The sequence below is a fragment of the Hyaena hyaena genome, unplaced genomic scaffold (assembly GCF_003009895.1).
Source record: "Hyaena hyaena isolate Hyena2069 unplaced genomic scaffold, ASM300989v1 scaffold_97, whole genome shotgun sequence".
In the NCBI taxonomy this organism is placed as follows: Eukaryota; Metazoa; Chordata; class Mammalia; order Carnivora; family Hyaenidae; genus Hyaena; species Hyaena hyaena.
This window is the reverse complement of record NW_024080728.1, coordinates 1766732-1790268: the sequence shown is the minus strand read 5'-3', so window position 1 is coordinate 1790268 and position 23537 is coordinate 1766732. Positions and strand designations below refer to the sequence as shown.

Sequence of the window (23537 nt, the reverse complement as noted above, 5' to 3'; positions counted from 1 at the left end):
TTTAAGAAGTTTGCTGAGCCCTATTGTAGAGTCTAGTCAAATATGTTTCCATGAAGAAGGTTAATTTTTTTTTTTAATCAAACAGGCAGTTAAACTTGGCTAGACTCAAGTTCTAACCTGTCAGTCAGACTGCATGCTTTCTAAGTTGGAAGTCAGGATTCAGTCTTTCAGGTTTGATTGTGCTCAACATTATGTTTGCTATATTCCTTCCTTCATTCTCTTTTCATTCATATTCCACTGTATTAATATATCACTTATTTATCCAGTTTACTGTTTACAGACATTTGTATTGTTTCTAACTATTTTGGTCATTACAAATAGTATTGCTATATTTCTTATAGCAAAAGACTAGAAATAACCAAATAACCAAATGTACATCAGATGATTAGTAAAATAAATGATGGTGCATTAATGAAATGGAATACTATGCAGTCATAAAAATATGGAATGATCTCTAAGATACAGTAAGTGAAAAAGCAAGGTGTGGAAAAATATGCATTGCTGACTTTCAATAGAAGCAATAGCTGATGCTGGGGAAAAGAACTGAATGAATGAATAAGATTAGGAAGAAAAATTTCATTCTTTGTAAATGTATTTAAAAACAAATTCATAGATGCTGACAAAAACTGAGGACTGATGGATTTGGGGGGGAGGGAGGGATGGGCATGGAGGAGGACACTTGTGGGGATGAGCACTGAGTGTTATGTGGAAACTAACTTGACAATAAACTATTTGTAAAAAAAAAATTCATAGAAAAACACACATGAATATATTATGTATATCTTTCCATGTTAATAAAACACTTTTCTGGGGTGCCTGGGTGGCTCAGTCAGTAAGGTGTCTGACTTCAGCTCAGATCATGATTTCACAGTTCGTGGGTTTGAGCCCCGTGTCAGACTCGGTGCTGACCGCTAGCTCAGAGCCTGGAGCCTGCTTCAGATTCTGTTATCTCCCTCTCTCTCTGACCTTCCCCTGATCATGCTGTCTCTCTCTCTCAGAAATAAAATATTTAAAAAAATTTTTTTAAAAATTAAAAACAAAACCACTTTTCTGACTAATCAATGTCCATCTTATGGATATATTAATAAATTCTCTGTGGTTGAATATGTAGATTGGAATGAGTAAGAGCTCTGTGAAGTGATATGGAGAGAGTCCCTGGATATGTTAGAAGGTGAAAAAAGCAAAATACAAAAGAGTACCAACAGTGTGCCATCTTTCAAATAAAAAGAAAGGGTAAATTAAAAAATATTTGGGGCGCCTGGGTGGCTTAGTCGGTTGAGCGTCCGACTTTCGCTTGGGTCATGATCTCGTGGTTCGTGGGTTCGAGCCCCGCGTTGGGCTCTGTGCTGACTGCCAGCTCAGAGCCTGGAGCCTGTTTCAGTCTGTGACTCCCTCTCTCTCTGACCCTCCCCTGCTCATGCTGTCTCTCTCTCTCTACTAGAAATAAATAAAAACATTTTAAAAAAATTAAAAAATATTCATGTATCTGCTCATTTGGGCATAAAGAAATTTAGAAATGAAATGTCTATGAACTGTTGATGGATATAGAATATTTATATATAGTGGGTAGAATAATGTCCCTCTAAAATTCATGCCCCTCCTGTAATTTCAGAAGGTGACCTTATTTAAAAATAAGGTAGATGTCATTGCATATGGGGTTAATTAAGAGTGTCCTGGGGTGCCAGTGTGGCTCAGTTGGTTAAGTATCTGACTTTTGCTCAGGTCATGATCTCATTGTTTTTGAGTCTGAGCTCTGCATTGGGCTCTGTGCTGACAGTGCACAGCCTGCTTGGGATTCTCTCTTTCTTCCTCTCTCTCTGCTCCTCCCGCATTTCTACTTTTTCTCTCTCCAAAATATATAAATATACTTAAAAAAAAAAGAGTGTCCTTATAATAAGAGGTGAGAGAGAACATAGATACAGGGAAGAAGGCTATGTGAAAACAGGCAGAAATTGGAATGATACAGCTATAACTAAAGGACTTATAAGAAATCCCAAGGATTGCCTGCCAGGAGCCATCAGAAGCTAGGAAGATATAAGGAAGGATTTTTCTTTATAGATTTCAGAGGGAACATGGCCCTGTTGATAGCTTTATCACTCTACATGCTGATATCTGGAGACTGTTAGTCTTTAGAACTGTGAGAGAATAAATTTATGTTGTTTTAAGGCTCTCTGTTTGTAGAAAATTGTTTTGGCAGCCCTAGGGAATATTATTATGCCATGCAGTGGAATATTACATGCAATGAAAGAAGCTTGTACAAAGGACCATATATTGTAAGTTTCCATTATTGTTATTTTCCAAAAAAGGCATATGTATGGAGACAGATTAGTAGCTGCAAAGGGCTGGGAGAAGTTGGAGAAACTGAGGAGAGAGTTTCTTTTAGGGTGATAAAAATGTTCTAAAACTGATTGTGATAATGGGTGCACAACTCCATGAATATACCAAAAAACTGAATTATACATTTTAGATGAGTAAACTGTATGGTATGCAAATTATATCTCAATAAAGCTGTCTGGGGAAAAAAAGATGAACTATAGGAACAAAGAAGAAAAAATAAAGAGAGAAGCAAACCTTGAAACAGACTCCTAACTATAGAGAATAAACTGAGGGTTGATGGAGGGGAAGAGGGCGGGGGGGGTGGGCCGAATGGGTTATGAGTATTAAGGAGAGCACTTGTGATGAGTACTCGGTATAGGCATTATAAAAAATAAAAGAAAAAAAAAAAAAGAAATACAAGAAGGATAAATCAGAATTGAATGAATTCAGTTGCCTCTGAGAGGTAGGCAGAAAAAGGATGAAAGAATGGGAAAATGGGAATGGATAAGAAGGGATGTGGGGAGAGTGACACATCATGGAGTATATCTTTATAAATAAACACTCTGGTATCTACAAAACCATGGTAACTTTCTATATACCATCAAAAAAAGTTAAAATTAACTAGGATGTGGGGGTAAACTCTATTGTGTTGTACTAGAGTAGGCAATGTCAGTATGAACCCATATTTTATATACATATAAAATATAAAAATATAATATACATATATACACACATACAAACACACACAGAGATACAGAAATAGAGATGTGTGCATATATTCATGTATTTCCTAATCCCACCCATAGAGAAACTCTGGGAGTAAAGACAAATAGCAGTGAGAACAGCTAATGACAAGAAAAGGAACCAGAATTCTTTCATTTTCTAAGTAGCCTCCATGCTCAAAGTGGGGCTCGAACTCACAATCCTGAGATCAAGAGTCAGATGCTCTACTGACTGAGTGAGGCAGGCACCCCAAAAGGAACCAGAATTCTGAGAAATGGCTGATTCCATTCATAGGGCAGGAAAACTTGGAGCATCTTGTGCCAGAATAAAGTAAAAAAATGATGGCAGTATGTCAAAAGGGTACAGCAGTCAACTTGAAGGCACTTTCAATGGCCAAATCTAGGACAATCTGAGCAAAAAAAAAAAAATAATAGTAACGAATTTTAATCATGGAATAAATAAATATCCACAAGTCCATACTGATAGAACCAAGTAAATGAATAAACAAATAAATCGGCAGAAGAGAAAGCTCTTCCTGACAGAATTCTAATAAATATATAAGGAATAATAAAAATAGGCAATCATTATTTGGCTAACATCACAGTAATAATTATTATTGATTAATCAATGGATGTTAAAATTAGAACAGAAGTATGATGAGATAAAAAATGAAAGACATAGAACTTAAAGTATTTCCCCAAAAGATATTTATTAATTAAAGAGGGAGAAATACTAATTTTACAATAGAAAAATATGAGAGGCACCACCTTAACTAAGTGATCAAAATTAGTATCACCACTCCTGAAGCATATCAGTATCATATGCCTCCTGATATGATACACTAAGAGCATAATTTCATTTCTGTGCCTAAAATGTACAACTTGAATTCAACCATGAGAAGCAGTAGTCAAACTCAAACTGAGAAACTGTAAAAAATAACTGTGCAGTACTCTTCAAAAGTGTCAAAGTTATGAAAGATAAAGGGAAGGCTGAAGAACTATACCAGAGTGCAAGAGAATAAGAGAAATTGACTAACTGCTAATGCAACATGAGGTCTTGGATTGCATTCTAGATGAGAAAAAGAACATTAGTGGGATAACCGGCAACATCCGAATAATGTCTGTAGTTTATTAATCGTATTTTTAATACTAATTTTCTGGTTTTGATAATTGTACTAAGGTTATATAAAATGTTAGTGTTTAGGAAAGCTGGGTGAAGGATATATAGAAGATCTCTACTATTTTTGCAACCTCTCTGCTGCAAAATGAGAAGATAAAAATATTAAGATTTTAATATAAATGATGTTATGAATATCCTTGTATGTAAATCTTTGTGCACATGCTAAATTATCCCATAGGATTAATTCCTGTAACTAAAATTACTAAGTCAAAGGATATGCATATTTTAAAGCTTTTAGATATGTATTCTCAGGCTGTCACCTAGGAAAGCTGTACATAATTTCTCCCATCAGTATTGGGTCTCAATTACTTTTCAAATTTCCAAGAGGTACCAGATGACCTCTAAGGTCATTTCTAGTTCTTATTTGCATCAAAATCTTACATATAATGCACAAATCAGTTTACATGTCACTTAAAAAATATACTGTTTTTCTTATCACTAGTGTGACATGAACTCATGCTTACATTATTCCTACAGCCCATTTCTTGGTAAAATTCACATAATGCTTTCTATATATGATTTTCTAGTGTATATGTCATCTGCTTTACTTAAGTATAAGCTCTTTGAAGGAAGGGCCATATATCTTTGCTTCCAATGTTACCCCACCACAGTATATGTTAGATGTGGCAGAGGTTCAATTTAGCACTGCAGGAGTCAAGTGGCAACTTGCTTCTTGTCATAGACATGTTCAGATACCTTGTATCAGTTTATTTCAAGTCCTATATTGTCTGAATGAGTTTCTTTCTCATTTTGCCCTCCTTATTTCCTGGGTCTTTAATGTTCAAGCTGTACTTGTAGAGTTGGGTACCATCCCTAAGCTAGTCCTACCAAGGGCAGGATCTGAATCAAGGGTAGGACATGGAATTAATTTAGACCTCCAAATGTAAGCTGTGGTGGTCCATCTGGGACTGCAAAGCTTTTGTTTTACCTTAATAAGTTTTCTTCTGCCTAAACATTCTAGGTTGTCTATTCTTAGCCCTGCATGATTATCCTTCCTAACATTCTAGGGTCCACCTTCTAGACACTAGATCACTCTAACTCCAATGTATTTATTAAGGATTTTAGTGTTTGCCAGCTCCTAGCAACCTTTCCCTTTAGAAGACCAATATAGCTCCTTTTATATAAGAATAGACTTCTCTGAATAATACTGATTGCCTCCTGAGAAACAGCTTTTTTCGTTTTCCCACTACCACTCCCAGCTCATGTAATATCTTGGTGTGTTCATACCAGAATTGCTGAAACTGCTGTACCCTTGGAGATTGTACTTAAAATGACTTAGTGCCAGATTTGCTACCAACTCCTGTGTCCAGACACTTTATCACAACATCTGTCTCACCTGAGTTAAGTTTTTCCCAGTCCCTGCTGGCTCTGCTTTCCTGACTTTCCTATTTAACTGATCCCCTCTGCCTCCTTCCTGGACATTAATCTAACGTACTATAATCTACCTTATCAAAGCCTTGACTTGTAAACTATAGAAAAAGCATAAGAGGCCAACACCCAGAATTTTTTGACTGGCATGATTCATCTGGAGAAAAATTATCACCCTAATAATATCTACTTAATATTTCCATTTTCCTCTGTTTAGTTAAAATTCAGAATAACTGGAAGGGAAAAGCTGGTATGGGTTGAAACTGAGTTAAAACAATCAAATACATAGTAACACATGGAAAACTGAGCCATAAACAGATCACAGACTAAATGTCAATACTGTCAATGGTGACAAATGCTTTTATGCTTTATAGATAAGCTTATAAGTGGCATGGTGGTTGGGTTGTTGTTATTATATGTCAAAGAAACCTAATGACCCTCATTATGATATACTTTTTATGCTGACATACCAAAGAGTAAGTTTCTAAAAGTTTACTGCAGTTGAATGTCCAGTTAAGGTTTAATATATATATTAAACATCTATTAATCTATCCATTTAGTATATAATCATATTAATATATTTAATAAATATATAATATAATAAACATGTTTATTTATTTTCCCCTAAATGGTTCTTTGTACTTATCAAATACCCAATAAAAAAATCTAAATGTAGATAGATTTTATAGAGGAATGTGAAGATAGAAATGGATAAATTCTAAGGCTATTTCAAAATAAAGCTTTTTTGATTACCTTTTGTGTCAAATTCTCAAAGTAGCTACAGCCAAGGCTCTAAAAAGCTTCAATCTCTATGGATTTGCTATAACGGTTTAGGGTTTAAATGCTTTAGCAGATTCCAGAATAGCTGACTGTAAAACTATTTATTTGATCATAACAAAGAACACTGTTGATCTTTCACATAACCATGATATGATCTGTAATTTATGGTGGAAATATAATGGTTAATCCTACTGCAAGACACAGAAAGTCAAGGCCATAGTTTACTTTGTAAAACTCATGGGCACATTCAGATTAACTAGCATCTTAGACAGAAATATGAACCTTGCTCAGGATCTGCGTAACTGTTTCAGGGAACTACATCTTTTTGTCTAGGCCTCCACTCATTGTTCCGCATCCAAACTTCCTTAAGATCTAGATACACTCTGGATATTTAGGCAACGTCTAGAAGGCATAAGATCACTTTAAAACAGTTTCATTAAAATGTGAGTCACAGAAAGAACAGTGTTCAATAGAAAATTCAATGACAAAGATGTATAAGAAAAAAGTCAAAGAATCCACTGTTTTTTTTTTTTTTTAAATGTTTTATTTATTTCTAGGAGAGAGAGAGAGAGACAGCGTGAGCAGGGGAGGGTCAGACAGAGAGGGAGCCACAGACTGAAACGGGCTCCAGGCTCTGAGCTGGCAGTCAGCACAGAGCCCGACGCGGGGCCCGAACCCACGAACCGCGAGATCATGACCTAAGCGAAAGTCGGACGCTCAACCGACTAAGCCACCCAGGCGCCCCACAAAGAATCCACTTTGAATTATAGAATATAATCGCATTATACAGCTTATAAATGTAGACTCTTTAATGAAGGCATATTACTACTGCTCCAATTTTATCATTTACTTATTAAACCCTAAACCAGGAATATCTCCTGGAAATGGAGACATTTCTCTAATGTTATCTTCTTCTTTTTTTTTTTTTTTTTAATATTTTTTATTTATTTCTAGGAGAGAGAGAGAGAGAGACAGCGTGAGCAGGGGAGGGTCAGAGAGAGAGGGAGTCACAGACTCTGAAACAGGCTCCAGGCTCTGAGCTGGCAGTCAGCACAGAGCCCGACGCGGGGCTCGAACCCACAAACCCCGAGATCATGACCTAAGCAAAAGTCGGACGCTCAACCGACTAAGCCACCCAGGCGCCCCTCTAATGTTACCTTCTGCTTCTATATAGATTTTTTAAAATGGGGTGAATATAGTTTATTTTTATTTTATACATTTTGAACTTCTATTTCTAGCTTCCAGTGTTTATTATCAGAATTTCTATAATTTTATTAACACTATACTATCTCCTAATTTAGTGTCAACTGCGAATTTTATTAGTGGGTTACTTACTCTTTTTCCCTAATTTAAGGGGAAAAAATGCTTAATAAAGCCAGTCCAGCAGCAATTCTTTTAGAAAGCACTTTAGTATGAACTGTCTCCATGACTGAATTCATTACCCTTTTGCATTAGTCTTTGTTTATCATCTTTAAACCAACCCAATCTTTATTAATTTTCTAAGGCATTTTCCCTAGTGCTCTCACCCTAATTTATATATAGCTCTTTTTCTCTACAATTTTCCTAACCCTATCAAATTTGTCTCACTCTAACCCCATGGGTTTGTTCATTACTAATACCTTTTAGAGGGATTATTGCAGCTTTTATTCTTTGGCATTTAATTAAAAAAAATCTTCATGTTAGTATCTACTGATCCCTCTGAAACAGGGCTTTATAAACAAATAGAAGTGCATTATGATAAACTGACCACAAGATGTTTCTCAGCCCAAATGATCGCTTCTTTCTCTGTATGTATGTACTCTAAGCACTTAATCATGTACTGCCCAGTACAGCATTCAAAGGCCTATCATAACTTACCATTCATGCTTACCCACAACTCTCTCCCCAGTATCTGACATTCTCTGTGATACATCATACCTCTTACGGTCTCTTTGCTTTTTGATCTTATTTATTCCATTAATTTCCTTTGTAATCTCAACTTGTCAAAAATGAACTGTATTCTTCAAAGCCTAGTTAAGATATCACTTCCTTTGTGGAACTTTTCCCAATTTCTTATGCCTTCTGTTCTATAAAGGTAGTTCATAAAAGTCATATATTACTTCTCCTATTGTTTAAGTGATTATGTCTCTCCTAGATTTCAAGAAATACAGTTTTTGTCTTACTTATCTTTAAAACCACAGTTCTTTTTTTTTTTTTAAATGTTTATTTATTTTTTGAGAGAGAGAGAGAGACAGGGTGTAAGCAGGGGCAGGGGAGAGACAGGGTGTAAGCAGGGGCAGGGGAGGAGCAGAGACAGAGGGAGAGACACAGAACTCAACATGGGCTCCAGGCTCTGTGCTGTCAGCACAGAGCCTGACGCGGGGCTTGAACCACAAACTGTGAGATCATGACCTGAGCTGAAGTTGGATGCTTAACCTGAGCCACCCAGGCGCCCTAAAACCACAATTCTTGACATATAGTAGGCACTCAGTAAAACCATACTGATTTGAATTCATTTGTTTTGTTACTCTATTATATCTATTTGTATCTTGCCTCTCTGATCTGTCCTATTAGAGATTTCAGATTTCGTTAAGTTATATATTACTCGGCATATTCTTAGCACACGATCAAGAATCTTTGAGTTGGAAGAAATGTTAGAAATTGCACAGTCCGAAAACTCAACCAATACAAGAATGCATTTTACTAAATACCTTTGCTTAACTATCTATAATAATAAGCATTACAATATGGACTGGTTTGTTCCCAATAGCCCAAGAATAATTAATGGCACCCACTTTTGCTCTCAAAAGTATCAAAGTTTTGTTGATAAATTTTATGGTCATCTTAATAATGGTCATCTTGGTGTACTTCCTCACAAGTACTGGATAGCTGAACAATCCTAATTATTGTATCCTTTGAATTCTGAACCATGTTGATGTATTGCCTATTCACAGAACATTTTTAAAAATTTCTCCTTTGTTATAGGTAGATAAGGGTAGAGTCTTAGGACTAAGTGAAATAGTTAAGAGTACAGGGAATTTTTTACATGGCAATGAGAAAGAATGAAATCTGGCCATGTGTAGCAACATGGATGGACCTTGAGGGTGTTATGCTGAGTGAAATAAGTCAGGCAGAGAAGGACAAATACCATATGTTTGCATGTATAGGAGGATTAGGCGGAACTTAACGGAGGACCGTGGGGGAGAGGAAGAGGGCAAATAGTGGGGGAGGGGCAAACCATGAGAGACTCTTGAATGCTGAGAATAAACTGAGGACTGATGGGTGTGGGGGGAGAGGGGGGAGATGGGCATGGAGGAGGGCACTTGTGGAGATGAGCACTGGGTGTTATATGGAAACCAACTTGACAAACTATTTGTAAAGGAAAAAAAAAAGAGTACAGGGAATTTTTAATATAAATAAATTGAATAGGTTTAGGCTAAGTGCAAAATGATTAACTTGACAAAAAATTAGGACATTTTCTTGAGACTTTAGATTGCTTATTAAAACAGAAAGTTACTGAATATAAGAACTTAAAATAGCTTGATAGTTTCTCAACTATTAACAGATGAACACAGGTGAAGGAAAGGAAAAAATAAGATGAAAATAGAGAGGGAGGTAAACAATAAGAGACTCTTAAAAATGGAGAACAAACTGAAGGCTGCAAGAGGGGAGGTGGGTGGGGGAATGGGTTAAATGGGAGATGGGCATTAAGGAGGGCACTTTTTGGGATGAGCACTGGGTGTCATATGTAAGAGATGAATCACTGGATTCTGCTCCTGAAGCCAAGACTACATTGTCTTCACAGAAGCAGAGTAAAGCTAAATACTTCATGGGCCAAGATAAAACAACAGGGGAAAACCCTCAGGAATAGTGGCTTCTATTTGTGCTACTTCAAAGGTCAGTGAGCATCAAAAATGATGTAAGTTTCTAAAGAAGTTTAATTACGATAAATTGTCTTGGCTAAGGCTTAAAGGAGTAAGGCAAGAGTTAAGTCTTCATTTAAGTATATTTTTCAATATCCAATGAGCAACCGTTTTATTCCTTTTAGCCAAAGAAAATTTTAACTGTTCAGTTATCTGAATCAGATTTTTTTGCTACACCTCCAAAGATTTTTTTTCTGAGCCAGAAACATGCATGCCATGCTTCAGCCAAAATAAAATTCTGCCGCCAAGCTGTAATGCTCTGAAAAATAAATTTTGGAGTCTAATTGAATTTTAGAAGAATCACTCATTGGGTACAAACAATAATTATTCTGAAAAACATTTGGTAATATACTTCCTAGATGAATATACATTTGTAATATATTTTCCAGAGCTTTAAATTATAGGACTTGATTATTTGGAGTTTTATAATAAGATGGATATGTTCTCTAAGAACCATTTAAGTTAATGAATACATATATATCTATAAATGTTTAGGTAAATGTAGTTATCATCTAGACATCCATTCACATATACATAATGCATTTATAAGATATGTATACACACTTGCACATGAGAATGTTTTATCCAGCTCTAAAAATTTCTAACTAAAGAGAAGTTTTAGAATTGGAAATTATTTGGCTGAAGCTCTGAGAAACACAGTTAACTGAATATCTACTAGATCATATATGGATTTTTCTTGAGTCAAAAGGTCTCTGGATGTATTCCTACAAGAAGATTTACCTTACTACAATCTATTGGTATTGATCTAACGGCTAAGTGTAATGAAGAAGCAGAAAGTAATCCTTTAAATACACACATTCTGAGGTACACTATAAGTCAGGTTTTCCCAACCTTGGCATTACTGATATTTTGGGCCAAATAAGTCTTTGTTGTGGATGGCTGTCTTATGCATTATACGATTGTTCTCTATCTACTAGATACCAGTGAAACTCCCCCATTCTCTACTGTCCACCCAGTGGTGACAACCAAAAGTGAGGGGGAAAAATGCTTCTAGTTGAGAATCACTGTTGTAAATAAATGAGGCAATGTGGTATAAAACAGATTAGACTAGACTGGGATTCAAGAGGTTGGGTTCTGATCCAGCTTTTTTGGCTCTAACTTTGGTAAATTAATGAATCCAGCCATTCTCAAAGCAGGTTATGGATGGCAGTATTGCTAAATCGTCTAAGAGCCTTATATGATAGATGAATCCACTTAACTTTCTTAGGCCATATATTTTTCTATTTTATTTTTAATTTTTTAAGACTTTTTTAAATGTTTATTTATTTTGGTGGGCAGGAGGGGCAGAGAGAGAGGAGAGAAATTCCAAGCAGGCTCCATGCTATTAGCATAGAGACCAATGGGGGTTTGAACTCATGAACTATGAGATCATGAAGTGAATCAAAATTAAGACTTGGAAGTTCAACAGAGTAAGCCACCCAGGCACCTCTAAAATTTTTTTTATTTGGCAGAGGGAGAGCATGAGCAGGATAGAGGGGCAGAGGGAGAGAGAAAGAGAATCCCAAGCAGACTCCACGCTCAGCAGAGCCCAACGCAGGACTTGATCCCATGTCCCTGGGATCATGACCTGAGCCAAAATCAAGAGTCAGACACTCAAATGATTAAGCCATCCAGGGGCCCCTTTCTATTTTATAAGAAAAAAATATTGACTAGGGACTTTAATTTAATTTAGACTCTAATAGCATAGCTTATGATAAACCGATTCCTATACCATAAACAGTTAGAAAAGTTGCAACATAAATAAATAAATGAAGATATGAGAGAGCTGTAGAAGTAGTCAAGACTTGATGAGATAAAATCTCTGACGGTAGAAAACCTTAAAGGGCTAGGCTGGAATTTTAAAAGTTTATTTTCCCTTCAGGGCATCTGCAAATTCTTGGCACTGGGTTAGAGGTTGAGAATGTAGGTAAAGGGCTCTTAGTAAGGGGCAGAGAAGCCAACAGAGCTTTTGATAATCTCCAGGGTTGCTGAGACAAAATTGGAGATTGGGGCTGCCAAGGCAGTCAGAAGTGAGGTGTCACATTCCTTAACAGAAGGGAACATAGTGGAATAAGTCTGACACTCAGGGGTCTTCTCCTTTGAGGTATTTGCCAAATTTGTAATGTTACAGGACAAGAAGGCAAGACACTAAGCAGAAGACCTCTAAAAGGTAGAGTTAAGTAATTTTAGCAGTTGTATGGTACCAACAACAAACTATCAAGGAGTACCGACCCCAGTAAATACTGTAGGATTTCAGTTGAGATTTTAGGAGCGCTATAGCATAGGTATGGAGGCAAATTAGAAGTCTTACAAAAACTGTAACCCAACCTTGAGTTGGCTTAATCCTTGATCTATCTACTCTAGCTATTTTGTATAAAAAGATAATACCATCAAGAGAAATGCTATTATTTATTATGGAAATATTTAGCATCTAATGAAAAATTATCAGGCAAACAAAAATATAAGCGCTGACCTCCTCAAAAAGAAGAAAAAAACCTAAATTCACAGATGACTGAGATATCATAGTTTTTGGACATGCAATTTATTATTTTTTTGAACATGTGATTAACATGTTCAAAAAAAATAATTGACAAGGTAGATTAACATAGTATAGAACTGGCAGTAATAAGAATCAAGTAACATAAAAAAATAAGAAATGTGACTACTAAAATAAAGAGCTCAATAGATGTGTTGAAATGCAGATTGGACAAAATAGAAGAGAGAGGACAGTGAACTAAAAGGCACATAGGTACAAATATATATGCCACTGATTCCCCCATGGGTGTCCCAGGTAAAAACTGACAATGGGGAACAATTAATTGACTTTTTTTTAATGGTTTATTGTCAAGTTGGTTTCCATATAATACCCAGTGTTCATCCCAAGTGCTCTCCTTCATGCCCATGCCTCTTTTCCCTTATCCCTCACCCCCATCAACCCTCAGTTTGTTCTCAGTATTTAAGAGTCTCTTATGGTTTGCCTCTCTCCCTCTCCTTAACTATTTTTTTTTGCCTTCCCCTCCCAACAATTAATTGACTTTTAAGTGGATGCAGGTGGAACGTTATTTGGTGTTTAAGCTAATTTAAGTTTGTTGGTTTAATTAAGATAGACATGTCTTTGGGTTATCAGCATTAAATATGAAACTTATATTCTACCTAGGTTTGCTAAAGGTCAAATAAGCTCATGTTATCTCTGTTGCAGTTTGTGAGCAAAAAAAAAATGACTTAAAATTATGGTTGATTTTGCCTGTCTCAAAGTTTTCAAGGGTAATTGTTATGATAGCTTTCAGTCTTTGGTAACCTGAAACTTAAAAGTTTTGCTTGCAAGATAAATGGGATTGAATTCATTGAACATCTAGGTCTTTTCCAAATAGAATGGAATGCTGAAACATTAATTACTGAACATAGATTTTGCTTTTGACTTCTTTTTGCAGAGAAACTAAGGGTATTTTGGTCTGTTGGTAAACATGCTTTGTGCTTATGTGGTTCATAAATTTGCCACCTAAAGAATTCTGGTGTAACAGTTCACAATTGGTTACTACTAAGTTTTCACTGGTGACTAAGGTTTCTAAGAGTTAAAATTCTGCTGAATATAATGAAGACTGATGGAACTAAAAGCAACTCTGTATGTAAAAAAGTAGGAGATATATAAGAAAGATACATGGAATGGAAATAGATTTTTGTTGAAATTAAAAAAAAAAGATAGTAATTTTGTCCTTAATGAGATCGGTTGTTTAAAGAAAAAAATGGCTTTGGACAATATGTGAAGGCCAAGGAAAGTTGTAGAAGTTCTTGAAGGGAAATCTTTGGAAAGATTAGGTTTTGTGGTTAGGACAGACTAAGGTTGCAATGAATGGATTCTAAAATTACACTGGTATAATGTTAGAATTCTGCTTGTCTCTCTGTTCAAAAGACAAAGTTTTCTTGGATTGTTCTGTTCTTGATGAAAAATAATAATAATAAGGGGTGCCTGGGTGGCTCAGCTGGTTAAGCAGCTGACTTCAGCTCAGGTCATGGTCTCAGTTTGTAGGTTTGAGCCCCACATTGGGCTCTGTGCTGACAGCTCAGAACCTGGAGCCCGCTTCAGTTTCTGTCTGTCTGTCTCAAATAAAAAAACATTAAATAAAGTTTATAAAAATAAGAAGAATAAGCAAAGGTTTTTTTTTTTTTTTGTCTGCCGGGAAAACCAAAGCTTTATGTTTTAAATGTTTATATTTATGTCTTTATCTGGTCTTTGATTTCTTAGCTAAAACTTCTCAATGTTAAAGGAGCTAAGTTTTGCTAACAACTATATAACCCTACGTATTTGCCTTTGGAATTTCTTACTGCCACTTTGGTTAAATAAATAAGATTTATAATGACCTGTAATCCTATTTAGGATGTACTTTAAAATTTTCTAAGGCTTTAACTTCCCAGGATTTAAAATGCAATGAAGTCTTTGACCAATTAAGCCTTGCTTATTTGGTATGTTATGTTACACTGTAAGCCCTGTCAAACAAATAATGGTAAACTTTAGGCCGTAATGCTTGGGTAAATGCTATAACTATTCTAGAGATTAAATGCAATTCTTAAAATTTTAATATGTTCTCATATAAGGTCATAACTTTACATTTGAGTATTTAAATGATTTGTCACAGAAATAAGTGGATTACCTTGTCAATTGCATTACAATGACTCATATCAGATTGTTAACCAAGTCCATTTTTGAGTCCTATCATTTATATTAATTGTTCTGATGCTCTAGCAAAACGTGTTTCATCTTTTAGGACAAATGTAGGTATTTGACATCTTTAAGATTAATACTAAAATGGGTAGAAATTTCCAGAGCTAAAAAGCTGCATTCAAACTGAACAAGAACATGGGACTAAACGAACTGAAGAAGATGGTTATAGTTTTGTGACTTTTGTTTTAAAGTATTGCTGGTTCTCTAATGTTTGTCCTTCCAGATTAAGGAAACATTCTCTTAAGATACCTATGATATACAATAATAGGAAAAGGTATTTCTCTGTAAACAAACTAAAGCATTTAACTTTTCTACCTGAACCCTCTGAAATTCACAAACTCTCAATGAGTGTTCTTTCTTTCATGGCAATTACAGTTACTTGCATAAGTTCAATGAGAGCCTATTTTCCTAGTAACAGGACACCATTGGAAATATTGGTTATTTTACCAAGACTTTGACTGGAATGTCATATTTGACAGCAACATGCATAGACTCAGATATGACTATACAACTTTAAGGAACTAAGGTTGACTTTATGAAACATGGAGCTAATCAAATCCCTTGGAATTGATGGCCTGATAACTTGCTTTCAGAGTTCCCCGCAGCCTTACCAGTTGAGTAAAGAATGTCATTTTTTGGAAGGTGCAGTAACCCCAGGATATCTTGGGGACCCCGAGGAGAGGAATTCTCCCAAATCTGTAGGTATTGCAGCATGTCTGATGATAAGTATGTGGCCTGGCTTCTGGCCTGGAGGGACTACTAAAAGTCAACCTAGAGATTCCTTATAAAAAGTGCCAGCAAAACAAATTAGAAAAGATCTATAGAATCAATCGCTGTTCTTGCTGCACTTATGTAAATAGGCCAAGTTAAAATTGTAGTTGTTTTACAAATGAATCAGTCTTGATTTGAGTATCTCAAAAATAGAGGTGATTCCAGAGAGAAAAACTATGTTTCAATAATACACCTTTATGGATACTAAATCCTAGTTCTGATTGTCTTTATATGTTTGTTATATATGTAAGCTGAACAACTTGAGGTAAACTTTAGAAAATTTGTCACAATAGCACAGGTATGGACAATCTTCTTGTTTGTTATTCTATGGTGATAGTAACAGGACCCCGTGGGCATATGAGTATTTAAACAACTGGAAAATAGGATGGATTCTCCCAACACTTGTATATGAAAAGTCTTTTTTCATTGTAGACCTATCAATAGATAAAGACTACAGTGCTTCATTAAATTATTCAATTAAGGCTGGGTTAATCCATAAATCTCTAAATATTCAAACCATATCCTTCTTAAACCTGAGCTGACAGTTCCTAGAAACCTACTCCATATAAACCCAAAAGACCTGGTTTATTTGAAGAAGTAAAAGTCTAATACAGCAGGGGATTTAACTCCAAAATGGAAGGACCCCTACTGGGTCATATTATAGACTCCTACAGCAGTTATATAGGCATTCTTCATGGGCTCCCATATCTAAAGTAAAACCCATATGTCCTTTGCAGGAAACTAATATGCAAACTAATGTGCCTTCTTATTCCTGTGAACCGGTGGATGACCTCAAAGTTCTCTTATGATGGCTATACCTTTTTTTTTTCATTTTCTTTTTCTCCATTTATCCTGACAATTCCTTCTTAAAATGCATCATTCAAAAGGATCACCACAGACATTTAAATTATAAACCAAAAAAATCCATCTGATTTCTGCTGTCTGTTTTTATTCCATCTGATGATGCTTTATGCCTGACATCTAAAAATCTCACTGGCAGCACTGACAGACACTGGGTTTGTAATTTGCTCTAACTGTTAATCTGTATTTTTCTTATTTCTATAAAAGCACCTTTTATTAATTACTTGACGGCTTACTGAACAGAGTCTATATGATGGCTATACACCACTTGTGACACTGTTAAGACCTTCAGTGACTCTCAATAACATTATATTACTAAATACTAAAATAAGTCATATGCATAGAACAGTTCTACAAAATGAAATGGCATTAAATGTTTCAACTGCTGCACAAAGCTGAACTTGTGTTCTCATAAAAATAATGCTGTGTATATATTCAGGATTATCACAAAAATATTTCCGGATTTCTAACATACATGAATACTCCAATTGGTGCTTTAAAGAATCTCTCTCTTTTAGTGATTGGTTAAGCTCGTGGACTGTAGGATTTTTGTCAAATACCAAAGGACTTTTATTGGGGTTTCTTTCTCGTTATTCTAATTATGTTTTGCTGTTTTCTCCCATGGATCTCCGCCTGGTGCCAAGACTCCATCACTACAACAACTTCAAACTAACAGATTACTCTTACTACTCAAGGAGGTTCATGTATGTTGTCTACCTTGGATTCAGCTGCCTCCACCTTTTGTAACTCCCTTATACTTTCCTCAACTGAACAATATTGACCCATATAGGCAGGGACATCTCTATGCCCTTACTCACAGGAAGATGCTACAGAAGATGAGATCTTTCACCTTCAACAACCTTAAAGATTTAAGGGTCAAAATTGTTCAGGGGACTTATGATGAGGGAGCATAGGCAGGCTGAGGGCAAAGTACAAGCTAGCAAGCCCTCCCTCCCCTGTCCCAGGTGGGATATGTGTGATATTCCTTGGACCCTCCCAGCTACCTCCTAAAAAACAAAACAAAACAAAACAAAACAAAAAAACCAAAAAACCCCAGGAAAGTAAAAAAAAAAAAACAAATGGTTAAACTGATAAGAGTCTCCACCAGTTTACAAGAAAAAGGCAATCAATCCCATCAATAGTCTAAAGTCTAAGAACTCCTTACCATCTTAAAGTTAATGCTTTGCTAGAGGGAAAAACAACCTTAATTTAACAATTGTATATGTCAAATTGTATATATGAAAATCTCTTTGGAAACCTCCCTTTTGACTTTACCTCCCCCAAGTTCCTAGCATATAACCAGTCATTCTTCACAACCTCAGTGCAGCTCTTTCTGTCCATGGGTCCTGTCCCTGTGCTTTAAATAAAATCACCATTTTGCACCAAAACAAAACAACCCCGTCCCCACAAAAAACCCTCCCAAAACTCTACAAGTATATATAGAATCTGAATACTCTACAAGTATATATCTGAATCTGGAGGGGGACAAATGATAAAAAATACAAAAAAGATTATAAAAGACATATGGGACACAATAAAAACGCCTAAGATATGTGTAACTGGTGTCCCAATTGGTAGGAGAGGAATGCAGTATCTCAGGAGATAATGGCTGGAAAATCTCCCAAACTAACAAGAGTCATCAACCATAGATTAAAAAAGTACTAAAAACCTTAGCAGGATAAATACAAGAAAAAAAAGAAGCAAGTACAAAGTTAAAGTCAAAGAAAAATTCTAAAAAGCAGAGAAAATGGAAATAGACCTAAAGAAGAACGGATAAGACTAACAAGTGACTTCTTGACAAAAATAAGAGAATCCAAAGATTATAGAAGGTCATCATTAAAGAGTCAAAGAAATAATTTCCAATGTAGAGTTCTATACTTACTAAAAGGCAAAATAAAGAATATCTGCAAATAAAAAGTAAGAGAATTTGCAGAGTGAAATACTGAAATCTGTGTAGGCAAAAGAAAAATGATAAAATAATTCATAATTACTTAAATAAAACCAGAAATGCAGGAAGAGAAGAAAAACAATGGAAAAAGTAAAATTCAATTGCACAAAATGACAACAGTATTTTGTCACTACAAGGCATTAACAATTAAGGTGACCAACAACAATAATACAAAAGGTAAGAAGTCTTAAATGGAATTGAAATGTTTTAGGACCTGCCATTGTAGGAGAAGTGGCAAGCCTTATAGTTTATATTTGACTTTAATAAGTCAAGGATACATTTTGTAATTTTTAGGGCAAACATCAAAAGGATATACAACTACCAAGCAAATGGAAAAGAAAATGAGAATAAAAGATATTTGATCAATCCAAAACAAGCAGGAAAGAAGAAGAAGAGGAAGAAGAAGAAGAAGAAGAAGAAGAAGAAAAGATAAACATGTGAGGTAAATAGAAAAAAAAAGAGTAAGATGTGAGATATGAATCCAATTATATTAGTAACATATTAAATATCAATAGACTCCAATTAAAAAGTAGTCAGAATGAATTTAAAAAACAATAAAAAGTGCATTCTGATTACAAAAAAAATCTTTTATTTAGGAACATTGAAAGTAAAAGGATGGAAAAACCATGCAAACACTAAAACAACATAAAGCTTGCATAATTATACTAATAATAGATACAAAAGATACTGAGGCAAGCATCATTAGAGGTAAAGAAGGATATTTCCAAATGATAAATGGTTCAATCTATCAGGAAGATACTTTATTTTATTTTATTTTTTATTTATTTTTAATTTTTATTTATTTATTTTTATTTATTTCTAGGAGAGAGAGAGAGAGACAGCGTGAGCAGGGGAGGGTCAGAGAGAGAGGGAGACACAGACTCTGAAATAGGCTCCAGGCTCTGAGCTGGCAGTCAGCACAGAGCCCGACGCGGGGCTCGAACCCACGAACCGTGAGATCATGACCTAAGTGAAAGTCGGATGCTTAACCGACTAAGCCACCCAGGCGCCCCTATCAGGAAGATATTTTAAACTTATATGCACGTAAACTGTATGCATGTATATGTAATTTATACATGAAAGATAGCTTCAAAATATATAAAGAAAAATTAGATAGAACCAAAAAGAGAGATATACAAATCTCAATCATGGCAGGACACTTAAATTAATGTCTCTCAACAACTGATAAAACAAGTAGACAACTAAACAAGAATATAAATGATTTGGACAACAAACTTAACAAACTTGACCTTACTGTATACAAAAAGACTATATTAAAAGATGTCAGAAAAAAAAAAGAATATCAGCATATACATTGTTTTCAAATGCACAAAGAATATGGATAAAATTGGCCATACGATGTACAGTAAGACAAAATTTCAATAAATTTTGAAGAACTAAAATCATTCTGCATATCTGACCACAATGGATTAAATAAGAAATCAGAAACAAAAAGATAATTAGAAAATCACAAATATATTCCAGATATTTAAAAATTAAGCAAAACTTCCTAAATAACGTATGGATTAAAGAAAAAATCACAATAGGAACTGGAAAATATTTTGAACTGAATATAATGCAAACAGACATACCAAAATTTGTAAGTTAAACATGGAGACCATAGAAATAAGAAAAAAGTACCTGAAAATTAAAAAAATAAAAAAACAAATATTCCCCAGAAAAAGTCAACAAAGACAGGGTTGGTTCTTTATAAGACTAATAAAATTGATAAACCTTGTCATGGCCATGAAAATTTGCCTCTCAGATGTGCCAGGTGGAGCAATGCTCTGAAATTCACCACTGCATTCATACTGATGCCATGTTCTCCATGAGCACATCAGAAACAGCATGGAGACCTATTCTGGAGATATGTGGGACTACTTTGGGCAACTTTCCTTATGGGGCAATTTCAGCTTGCGGACTCCTCTCTGGCTTTGTCAAAACTTAACCATATTATAATCCATGCCTCTTTCTGCCCAATCTTCTTTTACTGCAACACAGGGGTTAGAACTGTACCACAATTTGACAGGTCTCCCTGCTTCCTCTGGCTCATAACTTATCTTCCCTTACAGGTGTTTCCTTCAATAACTCTCTTGATAGTCTAATAATCTTGGCATTTACTTCTTTGAAAATTCAAATTAAAATAAACTTCTAGGAAGAGTGATCAAGGAAAAGAGAAAGAGCATAAATTTAATTCTAAGATTAAGAATTAAAAAGGGAATATCACTACAGATCTTCCAGTAATTAAGATGAGAGAATATTATATATAATTTTATGCTAGATGAAAGAGACAAATTCTGAGAAAAATACAACTTTACAAAATTAACATAGGGGTGCCTGGGTGGCTCAGTCTGTTAAGCATCTGACTTTGCCTCAGGTCATGATCTTGCGGTTCTAAGTTTGAGCCCCACATGGGGCTCTAGGCTGTCAGTTCTGAGCCTGGAGCCTACTTCAGATTCTGTGTCTCCCTCTCGCTCTCTGACCCTCTCCCACTCATGCCCAGTCTCTCTCTCAAAAGTAAAAAGATTTTTTAAAAAATTAAAAAATCCTGACATAGAAAAAAGAAAAAAATGAACATTCTTATTCAATTAAAGAAGAATCTGTAATGAAAAACCATCCAACAAACTATTCTCTTGATATTCCCAGATATTTTGATGGGTGAGCTCTTTCAAATTTTTACATAAAAACAACCTTAAGCTTATAAAACTCTCCCAGAACAGAAAAAGGACACTTCCTAGTTCACTTTATAAGGTCATCATAATGTTCCTACTTAAATTAACAATGATGTTACAAGAAAGGAAAATTATAAAACAAAATCTTTCATAATAACACTGCAAAAATCTAAGAAAAATATAATCAGATCAAATCTGATAATATATAAAAGAATATCATGACTATAAAAGAATATTATGGGATTACCTGAAGAATGCAAAGGTGGTTTACCATTCCAAAATCAAGCTATGATTCACACATTAAAAAAAGGGGTGCCTGGGTGGCTCAGTCGGTTAAGCGTCCGACTTCGGTTCAGGTTGTGGGTTCGAGCCCTGCGTCGAGCTCTGTGCTGACAGCGAGCTCAGAGCCTGGAGCCTGTTTCAGATTCTGTGTCTCCCTCTCTCTCTGACCCTCCCCTGCTCACGCTGTCTCTCTCTCTCTCTCTCAGAAATTAATAAAACATTTTAAAAAATTTTTAAAAAGGGGGGAAGGAAAGAAAAATCATACAGTAATATTTAATAGATGCAGAAAAGTTATTTGATAAAATTCAACATCTTTTCATGAATAAAAATATTTTACCATCATCAAAAACAAAACTCTTTGCAAACTACTAATAAAAGGAGACCTCCTTTATCTGTTAAAGAGTATACAGAGACTACCACAAGCTTCATTCTTTTTTTTTTTTTTTTACAAATAGTTTATTGTCAAATTATTTTCCACATAACACCCAGTGCTCATCCCCACAAGTGCCCTCCTCCATGCCCATCCCCCCCTCCCCCCCACATCCTTTTTGATGAAATACTGAAGTTTTCCCACAGGAGACTGGGAATAAGACCAAGATGCTCACTGTAACCATTTCAACTGTACTCATATTCATTGTGCTTCACTGCGCTAATAGTTCAGTAAGAAAAAAATCAGAAAATAAATACCAAGATTGGGAAAAAGAAGTGAAACTGTCATTATTCACATAGGATATCATTAATATACATAGAAAGCCCAAAAGAATCAACAGACATATATTACAATTAATAAATGAAAACAATGTCATTATAAAAATTTTATATACTAGTAAAACACAAACAGAAACTGAAATCTAAAAGGATGCCATTTATAAATGGATAGCATCATCCCTGAGATCTGCTCTTTACCAAAATGGATCAATGATGAGAAGAGACAAATCTGAGCATCAGAAGACTTTCCAGTCTCCCTGATGCATGATCTCTGTAGTTCTATTTTTTTCTTAAGTTTATTTATTTCTGAGAAAGAGAGCACGTGAGAAAGGAAAGGACAGAGAGAGAGCGAGAGGAAGAATCCCAAGCAGGCTCTGTGCTACCTGAGCTGAAATCAAGAGTTGGGCAGTTAACCTACTGAACCACCCAGGTGCCCCTGATCTCTATAGTTTTGAGAAGCTAAAGTAATTTTTAAACAATAAGGGCTGTGTCTGGAGTTGTGAGAGTATGTGTGCAATTGTGTGTATAAAGGTGACAGTAGCGGGGCACCTGGATGGCTCAATCCGTTAAGCTTCTGATTGTTTTGGCTCAGGTCATGATTTCAGTTTTGTGAGCTCCAGCCCTGCATTGGGCTCTGTGTTGACAGTGCAGGGCCTGTTTAGGAATCTCTTTCTTTCTCTCTGCCCTTCACCTACTCAAGCAGTCTCTGTCTCTCTCAAAGTTAATTTAAAAAAAAAAAAAAAAGGGTGACAGTGAATAACTGAGGACTTATTGATGGAGGAATGAGATTGGGGGTAGTGTTTATATGAAAGAATAGTCAGTTCTGAGCAATGATGAAAAGGTTTTACTACTGACCTCTACAATTATGACTATTTTTACACTTGATCTGACCTCAGAATTAAAAAAAAAAAAAAGGATAGCATCAAAAAACAAATGATAAGAGGGGTGCCAGGCTGGCTTAGTCAGTAGAGCATATGACTCTTGATCTTGGGGTTGTTGAGTTCAAGCCACATGTTGGGTGTAGAGCTTACTTAAAAAAATACAAAAAACAAATAATAGGAATCTTATAAAATCTAGGAATCTTATAAAAGTTATATATGTGAGAACATTACACTGAAAAAACTAACATTTTTGAGAAAAATTAAAGACCACCTAAATTAATGGAGAAAAATACTCTGGATTAGAAGACACAATATTGTAAATAGGTTAATTCTTTCCAAATTGATTTATGATCCAATATATAATTCCATTCAAAAAATTCTAGTAAGAATTAAAAATTTCAGGGGGTTAACAACAATTTGATTCTA

General features: G+C 35.3%; 1 protein-coding gene and 2 non-coding genes across 6 annotated transcripts in view; 2 read left to right on the top strand and 1 right to left on the bottom strand.

Annotated features, from left to right (window-relative positions):
• The window catches only part of ADK (adenosine kinase), a 507420-nt gene that overhangs the window by 63485 nt on the left and 420398 nt on the right, over positions 1 to 23537 (bottom strand). The window lies entirely within an intron of this gene.
• On the top strand, positions 22436 to 22515 carry LOC120233771. Its single transcript, XR_005528910.1, has one exon. It is a non-coding gene; the product is annotated as a small nucleolar RNA U2-19 (small nucleolar RNA).
• Positions 23056 to 23125, top strand: LOC120233770. The gene has a single exon (XR_005528909.1). It is a non-coding gene; the product is annotated as a small nucleolar RNA U2-30 (small nucleolar RNA).